This window comes from Rhinolophus sinicus, chromosome 14, assembly GCF_057876585.1.
Source record: "Rhinolophus sinicus isolate RSI-liver-muscle chromosome 14, RSI-T2T, whole genome shotgun sequence".
Lineage (NCBI taxonomy): Eukaryota > Metazoa > Chordata > Mammalia > Chiroptera > Rhinolophidae > Rhinolophus > Rhinolophus sinicus.
In genome coordinates this window covers 63,511,507-63,527,269 of record NC_142514.1, presented here as the reverse complement: position 1 = coordinate 63,527,269, position 15,763 = coordinate 63,511,507, and the positions used below count along the sequence as shown (strand labels likewise).

General features: G+C 38.2%; 1 protein-coding gene across 2 annotated transcripts in view; it reads left to right on the top strand.

Annotated features, from left to right (window-relative positions):
* The first annotated feature begins 11,967 nt into the window (after positions 1-11,967).
* Positions 11,968-15,763, top strand: part of LPAR3 (lysophosphatidic acid receptor 3) — a 70,843-nt gene continuing 67,047 nt past the window's right edge. Inside the window, exon 1 of one of the 2 annotated variants that reach the window (XM_019710190.3) lies at positions 11,968-12,232. The gene's annotated coding sequence lies outside the window, so the exon portion shown is untranslated. Of the gene's footprint in view, positions 12,233-12,263; positions 12,404-15,763 lie in introns of those variants that run through there. The other variant, XM_088791256.1, reaches the window with a different exon arrangement.

The window sequence follows — 15,763 nt, the reverse complement described above, 5'->3', positions numbered from 1 at the left end:
AATGTTTATTCAAATTTACTCATGTTTTTACCACTTACCTTAGTAAAAGTGCTTTTTTGCAAACCACTTCTTTCTGTGTTCAAGTTCCTTTTTCCTTTCGTAGTTCTTTTGAGTCTCAGTCTTCATTTGAAAAACGACTTTATTTCACCCTCAGTTTTCAATAATTCTTTAGCTGGAAACTAAATCCTAGGATGTACATTATGTTCCTTCAACACTTTGGTAATGATATTCCATTTTCTACTGTTCTCTACTGTTGTTGAGAAGTGTCATCAGTCTAAGTGATCTGTCTGTCATCACTGGTTGCTTTTAAAATGTATTCATCTTTAACACTTCATTGTGTGTATTTTAAAATTTTAATTGTTTGAGGTCATTGTGGTTCTTGAATCAAAATATATATGTCTTTCTCCACTCTGAAAAATACTGAATCATTTGTTTTTCAAAAATATTATTTCCTTCTGCCATTCTCTCTTGTATTGCTTTCTGAAACTCTGATTAGAAATATACAGGTGTATGTTTAAACAGCCAAATAGGTTTTCAAAATTATTATACCATTTTATACTCCTATTCGCAACCAACTCCTACTTGGTTCACTTTTTGCCAACATTTGGTATTATTAGTCTTTTTAATTTTAGTCATTATAGTGTGTGTGAAGTGGTATCTCATGGCAGTTTTAATTTATATTTCCCCCAAAGACTTCTGATCTTTTCACGTGCTTACTAGTCATTCATTTATATACTTTGGTGAAGTATCTGTTCAAGTATTCTAGTCATTTTTAAATTGGGTTTTCTTTTTATTATTGATACGTAGGAGATCTTTGTATATTCCAGACACAAGTCCTTTATCAAATACATGTGGAACAAACATTTTTTTCCCAGTCTACGGATTGCATTTTAATTTTCTTAATGATATATTTTGAGGAGCAGAAGTTTATAATTTTGAAGTCCAATTTATTAATGTTTTTCTTTACTATTAGTGCTCTTTGTTTCCAGTCTAATAAATTTTTTGCCTATATTGTTATTGTCTCCTATATTTTCTTCTAGAAGCTTTATAATTTTAGCTTTTATTCATAGGTCTATGATTCATTTCAAGACAACTTTTGGCATGAGGTTCATTTTTTTAGGTGTGAAAGTACTTTTTTATTAATTTATTTTTAATTATAATTGATATACAGTATTGTATTAGTTTCAAGTGTACAACATAGCGATTCAAAATTTATATACCTTACAAAGTGATCACCACAATAAGTCTAGTAACCAGCTGTCAGTGTACATAGTTATTATGATGTTATTGACTCTCTTCCTTATACTGTTCATGACATCCCCATGATTTATTTTATAACTGTAAGTTTTTACTTCCTAATTCTCTCCCCTTTTCCCATCCCTCCCCGGAGGTTCATTTTTCTTTTCCATAAAAATATCTAGTTTTTCTGGTGCCATTTGTTGAAAGACTATGCTTTCTCCATTGAATTATCTTGGCTCCTTTGTTGAAAACCAATTGACTATGTATATGGAGGCCTATTTCTGGACTCTGTGCCTTTGATCTATTTATCTAATCCTGCATCAATATCACAATAATATAAAATTATTATTGTAGTTTTATAGCCTTAAAATCAAGTAATATAACTCCTCCAACTTTAATCTTTTTAAAAACTGTTTTGGCAATTTTAGGTCCTTTGCTTTCTCATATAAACTTAGAATCAACTTGTCAATTTCTACAAAAAAGCCTGGTAAGATTTTGATTGGGCTAGCTTGATTATAGAGATTGAATTGGGGTGAATTAAAATCTTAACAGTCTATCAACATGATACATATAGCTCTCCATTTATTTCCAATCCAGATAGCGTTTTATTTTGTTTACTTGCCTTTTTGCACAGCTGAAATTTCCTATAGAATGTCGAGTCGAAGTAATGAAAATGAATATCCTTGCTTTGTTCCTGATCTCAGGGGTAAAATGTTCAATATTTTGCCATTAAGTATGATGTTAGCAGTAGGTTTTTCATAGATGCCCATTATAGTTTAAAGAAATTCTTTTTTATTTCTAGTTTGCTGAGAATTTTGTTAAAGTCATAAATGGGTGTTAACTTTTGTCAAGTACATTTCCTGCATTAACTGAAATGATCACATATTTTTCTTATTTTGGTAATATGAATTACTTTGATTGATTTTTCAAATGTTGAACCAACCTTGCATTCAGGAGATAAATCTCAGTTGGTCATGATTTGTTATTGGTATATGCTGCTAGATTTGATTTGCTAATTTTTTTGAGAATTTCTTTTATATGTTAATGAATGATATTGGACTGTAATTTTTCTTTCTTGTAAACTTTTTGTCAGGTTTCACTATTAAAGCTATTTGGGCTTCATAAAATAAGTAAGGAAGTTTTTCTTCCTTCTCTACTTTCTCAAAATTTTCCTTCTTAAATATTTGATAGAATTCACCAGTGAAATCATCTGGACCTGGAGTCCTCTTTGTGAGAAGGTTTTAAATTATGTATTCATTTTCTTTGATAGGGATAGCGCTAGTCAGACTTACTACTGCTTTTCCTGTCAATTTTGGTAAGTCATTTTTTAAAGGAATTTTGTCCTTTATATCTAAGTTGTCAAATTTATTAGCAGTTGTTCTAATATTATTTTATTATCTTTCTGATGTGTGCTGAATTGATAATGATGACCGTTATTTAGTCTTGATATTGCAATTTGTGTTTTTTTCCTCTTTTCTTGACCAATCTACAAAGGGGTTATCGGTTTTATTAATCTTTTCAACAGATCAGCTTTATTTTCCTTGATTTCTACATTGTTTGTTTTCTATGTTATTGCTTTCCATTATTATTATTTCCTTTTCCTACTTACTTTAGGTTTACTTTGCTTTGCTTTTTCTAGTTTCTTAAGTTAGAAATTAAATCATTGCTTTTTAAACGTTATTTCTTTCTAATATAAGCATTTCAAACTATAAACATCCCTCTAAGTACTGCATAAATTTTGATATGTAGTGTTTTCACTATCATTCAGTTAAAATATTTTCTAAATTCTCTTATGATTTTTTCTTAGACCCACAGGTTATTTTTTATGTATGCTCTTTAATTTCCAAATATTTGGGGGTTCTATGGATACCTTTTTGCTCTTGGCTTCTAACTTATTACCATCTGGCCAGAGAATAGTTTCTGTCCTCTTAGATTTATTGAAACTTGTTTTATGATTCATAATATGGTCTATCTTGGTGATTGCTAATGTGCACTTAAAAATGTATGTGTTTGGTAGTTGATGGATATAATGTTTCATAAATGCCAATTAGGTCAAGTTCATTAATAATGTTCAAATAATCTATAACCTAATTTTTTGTCTATCTATCTTATACATTATGAGAAACAGATGTTAAAATCTCCAACTTTGAGTGTGGATTTGTCTATTTCTCCCTTTAGTTCTGTTAAATTTTATTTAATATATTTGGAAGGACTGTTATTTGATGAGTTGACTCTTCTCGTTGCAAAACAGCCTTAATTATTTTTCTGGTAATAAACTCATTTTAAAAATTACTGTCGTATACTATCTCTAATTTTTACTTCATTGGGAGGTAGGTACCTTTATTCCATTTATAGTTGTAGAGACTGAGTAAAACTGGCCCAGTTTGCACAGCTAGTAAGTGTGGCAGAGCATACTAAAGTTTTTGAACTTGACAGCAAATCTTAGAAGTCATCGGTACTTTAATTAATACAATCTTCTATGATACAGTCTATAACATGTCTTAATTGTATCCTTTTTTTTTTTTATAACTTTTTACTTGTATGCTTATTCTTACACACATGGGCCATATTCTTCTTACTAATACTTACACTTTCCTCCTCGTTGTTTGCCTCCACATTATCTGTTCCCATCACAACAGCATAATCAAAGTAAACCACATCCCAGTAATTAAAAGGAAACGAAGATTTGACCCTCCTAGAAAATCTTCTATTATAGCAAGAGAATTTATCATGACATGCTTTTTGCTTGTAAGTAAAATATGCATTAAAGTTTGCAAAACCAAGTATAAAATTATGTGATGTAATTATTATGATGTGCTTCTTTCATAAAATGATAGAATCCTATTTTACTTTATATACTTTTTTGGTTTCAAACTTGAGTATGTTAAAAAGACAACTGAGAACTTCTTAGCTCTTGATCTTCTATTTTAAATGAATCAACCTTCTGTTTTACATGGATTAAAGGTTAGCAGCTCAGATAGTTTGTATACTGCATTTGTGTCTTAGTCTATTGTGTATATTATTCAAAATACAAAAGACATTAAATATTAATCTAGCCAGTATCCATCAAATCCAATTGGAAAAAAATCAATCCTAGAGATGAGAATGTTAGTGTCGGATGACAGCTTTCTTTTGCAAAACAAGGAAAAAAGTTTAGTGCATAGAATGCAGAAAATTCTAACAAGATTTATTTACAACTATTTTCTTTTTCTTTATCAGGTTTACCAGAATAAATATTTGTGCAGCTGAAAGTGTTGCTAGTAGCAGGTTCTTGGTGATTGCCTCAGGCGAGGTAAATATCTAGTTATAGCTGGAGCACCAGTTTTGGGAGAAGTCAGCGTATTATTATATAAGGTGTTATTATCGTCCACACGTGCTTTCAGCTTTGCCTGAGTAGACCCTCAGCACCCCATGCTGTTGACGATATGCAACCTCCATAATACTCTCTTAAAGTATCTTTTTGTAGTATGTACACATTTCTCAGACTGCAAACTTTGCAGGCAAACATATAACCGTTTTTCTAAAAGTGGACCCAAATGCAATTCAATTTTGAACCTCCTATTTCTATCACTGACAGAGAATTTAATTGTGTTCTTTTCCAAGTAAACTCGGGCAAATGTAGCAGTCTTGATCATTTGATATGCATACTTAGGCTTCTGCCCTCACATTTTCTCCCTGTTGTGAGATCTAAGTTCTGAATGGACTTTATAGTGTTCAAGTGTTGGGGTGGGGTGGGTGGGTAATGCCTCCCTGCTTCACTACATCCTCTTGAGAAGTAGCTCCCCCTCCTAATCATGCTGTTCTCTGTTTCTGTGGCATCCACTGCCGGGATTTCCCGTTAGGGACTTTTCCACCAAGAACTGCCTTGAGTGCTGTTCCCATCACTCTGGAGCTCATAGAAAACAGCACTCAGTTCCTCCTATGTCCAGCTATGTCATGTCACCACTTTAATATTGCCGTTCTCATATCCCCGTGTCGTGGAGCACAGATACATGAGTGTTTTCTATCCGAGTCTCCTATGGACAGCTGGGTATAGTACTTATGGATGGAAAAAAAGGGGTTCTGTGGAAAGTAACCTCACAGGGTGATCTGATCATAAATTCCTAACTGGGCAGGTCATGGTGGACAGTCATGCCCCAGGCACATAACCTCTTTAGTAAAAGGTTTATCTTTGCCTTAAGTAAGCCCTGTCCATTGTTTCTGCCCATCTAGGTTAACGCCTTCAAGCTGTAACCATGCTCAGAGAGCACATAATCTTGTTAACTATGCTGTAATCCAATCCACACCTCGCTTTCTCTCCTTGTAATCTTCCTTACGTTCCCTCCTTAATTTCAAGTGCATAAAAGAAATTTGCTAAGCTGTTATTCTCGGGAGCGAGCATTGAAATCCTGCTCACTGGTGTATGCTGTCAGTTTGGCTCAAATAAACTCTTATAAGAACTAGCTACAGGTTTGGACGTTTCTTACATCCACATGCTCTATTTGTGTAAGTCAGGATAAGCTATGTTACTCTGTGGTGACAAATGCTCCCCAAACTTCAGTGGTTTAGGATGGACAAAGGTTTAATTCTCACTTGCACGTCATTCCTTGGTGTTGCTCCATGACCCCTCTTTACTCCTGGATCCAGGCTGAGGGCTGCCGCTGTCTGGGACATTGCTGATAATCAGGGTGGAGGAGAAGAGAACAGAGTGAACTTTGTGCTAGCTAGTACAGCTCACACTTTATTGGCCAAATGAATAAGCAGAGAAGTATAATTCTTCCCAAGGAAGGGTCAGCTTGTGTTTTTAAATAATACAATCTACCACACTGTTCCTGGGTTTTTAGCTTAAGGGAGGGTCCATGTTTCTCTAGGAACTTAGCCTGAGAGTGGTGAAGGGTCAGAAACCTCTTGCTCATGGCCATTGTTGCTTCTTCTCCAGCTCAAATTCTCCTCTCCAGTTAGGAAAACTTAACCTCCTCTTCAGAGAGGGTGGTCTGGTTCTTTACCTGTTTTCTTCTAGTTGATTGTTTGTGGGAAAATAAAGTTTACATTCAGCTTCTTGCAGTGTTTAGCTCAATGAAGCTCATGAGAACCTACCTTTTGCAAATCAAAAACCTTAGTGTTCAGATAATGTTTTGGTTGTTGTTGTTTCTGTTATGAGTTTAAGAAAATCTATTTAGGAACCCAAGAGCTGAAAACTGATTTCTTTTATTCTTTCAGGCTTATTTCTCTTAAAGATTTGTTGTTTGTTTTGTGTCTTCCTTTATTAAATGCTCCCAGAAACAATGAATGCTGAGGGGTCAGAGGGGGAAAATAAGGAAAGGTAGTAAGAGAAAACTTCAATTACCTCCAAATGAAATTTTATCACAGTTGTAAAGGAAGTGAAATGGTTGCTAAAACAGAGTCTTCCCTGGGAGAGGAGAGATTTAGAACATTGTTATCCTGAGTGGATATCTAAAGGATGCTTTCCTTGGTGGTGGTAGGTTACCATTTCCCATTCCATTATCTCCAAGACTCATTGTAAAGGATATTTGTAAAAAATGTACAATTCTGGCTTCCTAGCTTTTGCTTAGGACCTTCCCTTTGAGAAATACAAATGTTTGCCCAGTGGTAGCTCACTAGCCAAGGCAACAGGTGTGAGAAATCAATATTCAAATGAATTTACATGACAATGAGTTAAGCAGAAAATGAGGAAAACTGGAAGCTAATCCTCTAAACTTGGATTCTGGTTTCATTGGACCGTATAAAATTGAACAAACCCTCAAATCTCAATTTAACTGTATGTGTTTTTCTTTATCTGTAATTATTTATATTTGAAAAGTCATGTGATCCACATGACCATTCACAGGAGTTCACCATTTATTACTTTTAGAAAATTTGGGTTATAAATGTTATACATGTTCACTGAAGAAAATTTTGAAAAATATGGAAAAGTATATGCAAAATAAAAATATGCATAATCTCACCGCATAATAGCTACAGTTAACATTTAGGGGTATTTATTTGTGGAATTTTTCTTTCATACAAATAAATAAAGGTTTATAAAAGGAAAACAGATTTAATTATATAATTTTGTATTCTACTTTTTATAAAAATTTAATATGAAATGATGAATATGTTCCTATGTCATTATATATTCTCCAAAAACATGATAGTTAAGGCTGCATAATATTCTTTGCTATGGATGCAGGATAATTTATTTGATCAATTTCCTATTGGATTTTTAGGTTGGACTTATAGGTTGTTTTTAACATTTCAGTTATATAAATTATACTGAAATGTTGATATTTGTATTAAAATCTATATGTGCCTCTCATGGCACCTTATGGATAACTTTCTACATGTAAATTTACTGGGTCAAATAGTATGAACATTTTTAAGGTTTTTGATATATCACAATACATTATACCCCAGATCCCACAAATTGTAAGGTACACCATTATTTTATGTAACACTAACAAAGGATATGATGCCAACTAGACATAATGCTTCCTTCTTAGCAATTATTGAAAGAGCTTTCTGGGCTTATTTTAACATACAATTATCTTATGTTTTATTCTTGTATATTCATAAAGGAGAAACAAAAACTCTGGCTAAGGTATTCACTCCTATTTTTTGGGGTCACTTTTTGACTATGTGGTCCTTGGCCTGGGTGCCACCAGGAGCATTTTGGATGCAGCATTATTAAAAAAAAAAAAGTGCTGTTTTTTTCTCCAGGATTTTCTTCCAACAGCTGACATCCATTTTTCAAAATTAGGCGCATATGGGCAGGCAATGACAACTAAATCACAACTGTTGCCTGGCTGACAGTGATCATAATGCACATCTCAATTTAGAGATATTAACATGTAAAAACAAATTATTTCTGCGAATGCATGAAATATGCTATATCGCAAATTGTCCACCAGAAAAGTTTTACCAGTGTGTATTCCCATCAGCACCCCATGAAGTTACCCATTTCCCTTAAACTGTAGTCACTTTGGGGAATTTCTAGAATCAAAAACTTTGCCAATTTGATAGGTGACAAATAGTATCTCATTTTAATTTACACTTATTTTACTATTAGATCATTTGACATTTATGTTCATATATTGTTGGTCGTTTATATTTCTTCTTTTGCTAATTTTTCATATACTTGATTTAGTTTTCTATTTTGATGTTAACCTCTTAACTATTAAAAGTTCTCTACACGACTCTCAATAAGTAATGTACAAAGGGTGTTCATCTTTTCTGTATAATACATTGCAAATAGTTTTCTCCCTAAGTTCTAGTTTGATATTTTTCTTTTTTTTAATTTCTTTTTTAATTTAATTAAATTTTTAAATTTTTATTTAAATTTACAGGATTATTTTTATTATGTGCAGAAGTATCTAATTTACATGCAGTCAAATTAGTTAATATTTTCTGTGATTTCTTCCATTGCTCTTATGTTTAAAAATGTTCACCCCAGACTTAACATGAAATATTAATCTTTATTTTCTTTTCATTGTTTTATGGTTCTTACTCCCTTTTAACCAATTAACTCTTTAATGCATATGAAAATTACTTTAGTAAGCATCTAACCTTATTTCTTCCCAAAGGTCAGTGAATTGTATCAGGACCACTGACTCAATAAGCCTTCCCCCTTTCCTGCTGATTTAAGATGCCAATTTCTTAAAACATAGACATTTTTTATACTTACTATGATATGTATATAGGATAGCATTCGTGTTCTAATGTTTTGTCTCTCTAGTTTTGCACCAGTGTCATATTGTTTTAATTCTGAATTAAATTCACAATATAATTTATCAACCAAATTAGGATGCTTTTACAAGTGAATTATGCCTGGATGATAGGCACAAATCTGGGTCCTGGGGCACCCTAGTTATTGTGGTTATATAATGCATTTTCATGTCTGGTAGAACAAGATTCTTACCATGACATTTATTTTCAAAATTGGTCACTTTTCTCAAGCACAAAAATATGCAGAATTAAGAAGTGATGGGATGAATATCCAAGAAGTATTTCTGAATGATTCACGCATATCATATGGGATGGTTTGCTCAATTTAAATGAAATTAAGTTGATTTTGATTTATTTGTTTATTTATTGGTATTTGTTGACTCTTTTTTGTGACTTCCTGTTGCCTTCCACTTGAAGTTACATGCAGTTAAGAGACTCTATAGGGCCATCACTTAGCTTATGCCATCTCTCTTTACCTTTGGTTTCTATAGAGTTACTCTTTTGCTCAGTCTTTTCTTAGAACCGGCTAGCTAATTTACTAACTAACGGGTTATTTCAGGTGCCACTTACATTCTTACTTAATAGCTGCCATTCCTCTTTCTCACACTATTCACCTGCTGCAGGCGTCTTCATTGCTAATTAGCACAGATGAACAAAATGTAACAGAGATTCAGTTCAGATATTTCCCAAAGTTAACGCAAAATCTATGTATTCCTGCCTATAGGATTAGAGGTTCAAGTCAAGCCCGGGATGGAGGAACATGGGCGTCTTTCCATAAACCCAGAAAGGAAGAGGTCTGGCCCAAGTTCTACATTTCTTCTCACTGTGGCAGGAGGTGGGCCTGTTTCAATATAATTTGTTTATTTATTTACTTTGCAGCATTTATTCCCTGCAAAGTAAAATGCTGACTGACACAGGTTCTCCAAGGCCATCACAATTTCTTTCCATCAAGCACTGTGGAAAGCCCCTTTTTTCCCTTTACAGAAACAATGGTATAAATCTCTGTGTCTCCAGGAACACAAAACACATGGCTTTGTATACAGGAAGCTGATCTGCAAATGTTTGTTAAAAAAGTTTTGAATGACTTTCCAGCCAATGATCTTTAAGGCAAAGTGTACCCTTGTGCTTTGTGTTTACCATTTTTATGTTAATTTTAACTTGGTTTTACTAATACAAAACATTTCTTAGAGAAGTGAGACATCACAGATCCTAAAACGACTTGAAGAAGGTTCTGGTGTATAATCCTTGAGCTTCTTTCTAAAAACTAGGATTTGGGGCCCCACCTTTATTTGTGCTTGTCCTTTGCCTCTTGTCCCTTTTTTCCAGTCCCGACCTGTAGGTCTATAAGCTGGATGTTCCCCCTGCCCTCTCCCCTCTGCATCTCTTTCCTAGATTACTTCCTTGCCTTCTGCTCAGATCTGACCCACATTTGTTAAAAACCATCTAGCTAGAATATCTTTTTGTTTTTCAACACAGCTCACCATATCCCCTTTTCCTTTCTCCAATCCCCGCCCCCGCTTTTTTAGGGTTCGTATGTTCACGGTAATCACATCTAGCTTTACAGACACCCTGTTCTGCTTTGCAATGCTCAAGTTCAGGAAGTCCCCAAGTTACAACATAATGTGTTTCCAAAGTGCCTTTGCTAATAAGTTGTTTGGAACTTGGAATACATTTTTCCAGCAAAAGTCAGCTCTAACTGGTGTTTATAGTTCTCAGTGCAGCCTACAACTTACTCACTTGACAAAGTACACATTCGTTGAGTCAAGCATTTGCTAAGTGCTGGTGGGTTGAGAATTTTTGTGTTCACCAAGTTGCCCTTTATCAATGTGCTGTTTGAGTTGAGCTGTTCATTCCCCTGACCTCCTTTTCATGTATCATCTGCAAGGTTTTTGCTCGTTCCAGTAAACACGCTCTTTAATCTTTAGCACTAGTTTTGCAAGTTGTAGCCCTTTCTACACAGTTCATCTGTAAGACACCACAGTCACTTTCTGAACACCCAGGTGAGGCAACAATAATTTGTACATGTTGATCAAAATTTAGCCACATTGCTCTAAATGTTTGAGGCACACCAGGCTGTCACGGCCTATGGGATGAGGTCCATTGCATAAGGAATGAAACATTATTAAAACACGATCTTCAGAAAGAGCAGAATTTCTTTGATGCTAGGGGGCAGGTTATTGTTCAGAGTGTTTCCTGGGATATGGTTCCTAGTTGGCATATAGAAGGGTCCAATATTGACGTTTAATGAACGATGAATGAATGAATCAATGGATGGCAAAGGGAAGCTATCTGTGCATGTGCTCTGAGTGTTTCCCAAGGTTTTCAAGCATGAGTAGGAAGGACCTCACATTGAAGTATTTTCCTCCTGTAGGATCACCAGGAAGGCCCGACTTTTAGCATGTCTGTGACCTCTCTTTGCTTTGCAGAGTTCAGCGAGAACAAAGTCTTCATAACATCGTTTTACTTTTCATCTTTCTTCTTTACCAAAGGTGGGTCAGCTTTATATTTCAGCTTTGAAAAAAACAAAATATCCGGGACTGTTTACCACAGGAGGCCAAGAGGCCTCTCACAAGAACTTTATTTTTTGTTTCCTGTTTCAATGAAAAGGTGCCTGCCTAGCAAAGGCCCCAAGACAGATAACCGTGACCATCCTTGGCATCTGGCAGGCTGCCTGCACCCTTGGGTAGCTTTGGGGTTCAAGTTTTGGAACAAGCTTTTGACTTGGAAGTGAGCCGGCTTTCTACGGGGGTTAGGGATGGGTGGGTGTGGGCTGCTCTTCTCTGCTGCCTCTTCAAATAAATCTGTCCCCACTGAGTGAAGAGAGAGGGACAGAAGGACAGTGCTTTAATACACAGCTCTGAGGTATGGCTCTGTAAAGCCCGGGATGATAGCGGTCTTTTAGTGACCTCCGTCTTCTCCAGACACCGTCCTGGGATCAGTCCCAGGCAGCAGGGCATCTGCAGTAGAGCCCGATCCGTGCCTCGCCGGTGGGGGGCGCTCTCCCGTGGGAACGGCCGGACGCCGGGGCAGGGCGGGGCAGAGCAGGGAAGCGGCCCCTCCGCCCCCCTCGGCGCCACCCCTCGCTCCGCCAAACTTTCCTTGGGCTCCGGGCGCGTCGCAGCTGCAGCTCGGAAGGAGGCGCGCCCCGGCCGCCCGCCCGCCGTGCCCTCCGCTGCTTCTCGCGCCCGGCTGTAGCCCGACACTTGGTCGCCCCGTCGCGCACGGCCCGAGGGCATGCGGCAGCCGCAGGGGATCCCGCTCCCGGGCTCGGCGGCGCGGGCGAGCGTGAGCGGTGAGTGGGGTGCCGGGGGCGGGGACGGTTCCCGGAGCCGCGGCCGGACGGGGCGCGCGTGGGGAGGCCAGCGTGCAAGGGCCTCCGCCGGGCCCAGCTTTTCAGGGTTACCTGACGTCGGGCCCGGGTCCCAAACCCACTCCAAGTATCTGGGACAGGACTCTCCGGGAGGTGTGTGGCACATCTCACCCTTTCCCACTTCTTTTCTAGGAGTAAAAACATGCAATCGGAATGTCAAAGCCGCGTTGCGTCCGCCCCAGCTGTGGGCTGTAGGCTGGGCACAGGGCGCGGAGAGCGCGGCGAGGCTCCGTCCGCTCTGCTTTGGCGCAGGTGCTCCTTTGCCAAACTCGATCTTACCGCGGTGCGTAGGGAGCAGAGGTTCTCCCGCGGAGCCTAGGGATATAACATTTTTCAGCCTCCAGTTGCGCCTGGTACGGTGGTGTGTCGGGGAACAGCTCGAACCTTGCAAGGCATCTAAAAATTCGGGAAATAATTATTATTAACTAGTAACACTGTGGAGGGGTTGTGCTTTGTGAGTGACTGTCCCCGCGGCAAACAAAAGTGCTTTGTTCTGTAGCAGTGTTACTTTATTGCTTTCCCTCAGCAAGTTGAGACTACCCAAAATTGCTTCGAAATTTCTCAAGCATGTAATTTGAGGAGTGACTGTGAATATTGGAAACAATTTAGTCTTATTAAGGTAATCATTAAAACGGCCCTCAAAAGCATTTGTAGGTCAATTTTTAAGTCAGTAATTTCCACAAAATGTTTCCCCGGTAATTTGTTGTCATTGTAACACATTTCCCTCCTCACTCCTTGGATTACCTGGTCTTGGAATGTGACTTTAGAAATTAAGGGCTGCTTAGCTTCTCATGGTTCCTACTTGTTTTTTATAATTTGGAGCCACAAATAGCCACAAACAGACGATACCTTTACATGTAGGTTATTATTCTGTGCACTGTAAGGCATGTTATTAATGCATGGACTTTTGTATTGCTAAGGACAGTTGTTGAGCTTTCCAGTGAATTATCAATAGTTGCTAACTCTATTTCCAATGAGACACTGGATCCACTTTTGTGTGGTCTGAATCCAGTGAGTAGAATTTTCCTTTTTTCCCCAACCAGAAGTGATACAGTTAGAAACACACAACCTTGGCTGTTAACACCATGCTTGTCTAAACAAACTGGGCTATTCTAGAAAGACCAGCAAACAAACCCTGCCAGTGAGAGCTTACGTATTTGAGATAAGCTTCCAGAATCTTTTGTGCCTTGAGACTGTATGGACCCAGTATCAGGACCCAGTTTCTGGACATCTAACCATATGGACATATATTGATTGTCACTACCATATAACTAGGAAAATAGATCATTCGGGCAGTTTTCTTCTTTTCTTTTTTCTTTTTGGTCTTTAGAATTCAAAACTTTGTAGCTTTAACTACAAATGGCGCATCCTCTTTTCTAAATCTGACAAATGCATAAATCAACTACCAGGCTTTTTCTATTAGATTAGATCTATTTTAGATATCTGGGTGTTTTACAAGATGTTGGATAGAACCAGATCCTTACATGTTTTCTATGAATGAAGACTGAAATGAAAACAATAAAATATGTGATTATTTTTCACGTATGTTCATCAGAACCTGTTTGAGAGTATACAACATGTTCATTCTCATTTTTCCAAAACACACACACACACACACACACACACACACACACACACACACAGGAACAACTGCACACACAGCATTGTAGCCAGGCTGCAACTAAGGCATACTCTCAAAGTCAAGCACACATGCCTAAGGCTGGCTGCTTCTCTCCCAGGTTTTCCATCTTCTGCTGAAGAGCAGAAATCCACCATAACTTAGGTCCAACCTCTTATTTCTTTGGGTTGGGGCAGGGGGAATCACTGTAACTCAAATGGGAATTACTATAACTCAAATTACCCATTAGCCTCTCTCCTGGGAGTATACATTAGTTCAAAATGTGTACTGGCCTGTGATTATACCCAGCAGAGTGGTTAAGTCTGATTGCAAGCTTCTAAATGGCAGCGCACAGGCCCAGGGCATTATGAACGTGGTATAAGGAGAAGAGCAAGGCTTTGCAGTCAGACCATCCTTTGTTCCAGGCCAGGCTTTGTGACCTCAGATACACTGCTTCGCCTCTCGAAGCCTTCATTTCCTTGTCTGCAAAAATGAAGATTATACCCACCTCCCAAGATTAAAAGAGAAAAGCACTTAGCAGGGTCTTTGATATACAGGAAGTACTACTTAAATGCCAGTTGCCTTCTCTTCCTTCTAGATAAACATTAAAGTATTGACATTTCTGGAAATGGGGGCGCAAATGTACATTGTTCCAGCAAGAGGGCAAAGATAGAGCCCCAACTGTCGGTGACGTTGGGATGTTCTGCACATGTTCCTTACTTGCCTACCCCCTTCCTGGTCATGGCCTTTGGCTCTTGCCTCCATCATCCATCCTGCAGGACCTCAGCCATCTCCTCTCTGGCCTTGCTGATCCTTTGTCCCTCATCCTAGATTCTCTATGTATATGGAGGCTGAGAACGTAGTCCTGCCATGGATGGGAGAGGTGAGGTGCAGGTGAGGGGTGGGGAGGTGTCTCCAGAAGCCCTGAGAGCTTATAGTTTTATAATGCTGGGTTAGAGAGGCAGTAGGAGTACAGGGGTCTGGGTTGTAATCCCAGCCCCATTTTTGTGAGTTCTTGTATCCTTCAATAAAGCACTTGTCATCCTGGAATCAGTTTTCTCATTTACACAACGGGGATAATAATCCTTTTTTTCCTACCAGCATGATTTATTGTTGGGTCCCATTAAGTCGTATATGTGAAATTTAATTCCACGTATAAACATTGGAATTAAAAAGGTGGGGCCTCAGATCTGGGACACCCAGGCAGGCTCTATGGGGGTGCTCAGATCTCCATGTGGGTGTCGGGTGTGCTAAGTGGATGCTACTGTGGTCCCTCCACATACATCTCTCCTGCTCTCTGATGTCAAATGAGACTTCAAGGAGGAAATCCTGCCAAAGGTTGAGAAACTGCTCTGTGAGGAATATGAAAGGAAGATACATTTCAGGACTGAAATTACCTAACACTGCATGATCAAAGGTACAGGGCAAAGTTCCAAGGAAGCTTTAATTCCCCCGTCGAATTACTTGTACTGCCTGCTCATCTCAGGTCTTAGTGGACAAAAACAAAGAGCTAACCAACCAATGTGTCAGAGGACACTGGTGATGGCGGTCACATGGAAGTGGGGTGCCCTATACCCTCCTCACGGCCCTGTGCCTTCTTGTTAACTTGGCTCTTTAAGGTTCACGCTGCAAAGTACTAAACGAACTCAAAGCATCCCCTGACCCCAAACAGTTAAGCTAATTTTTCCATTCATTCTGAAAGATGTGTGTTGCTGTCTGGCTAACCTTCCTGGTGAGCCAGGTGAGTGGTACCCAGTGAGCGCAAGGTCCTGACTTCCTGGGTTGTACCCACCTGCTCCACTCTCCAGGCTGATGTCCTCCTCCTTATTCCTCTC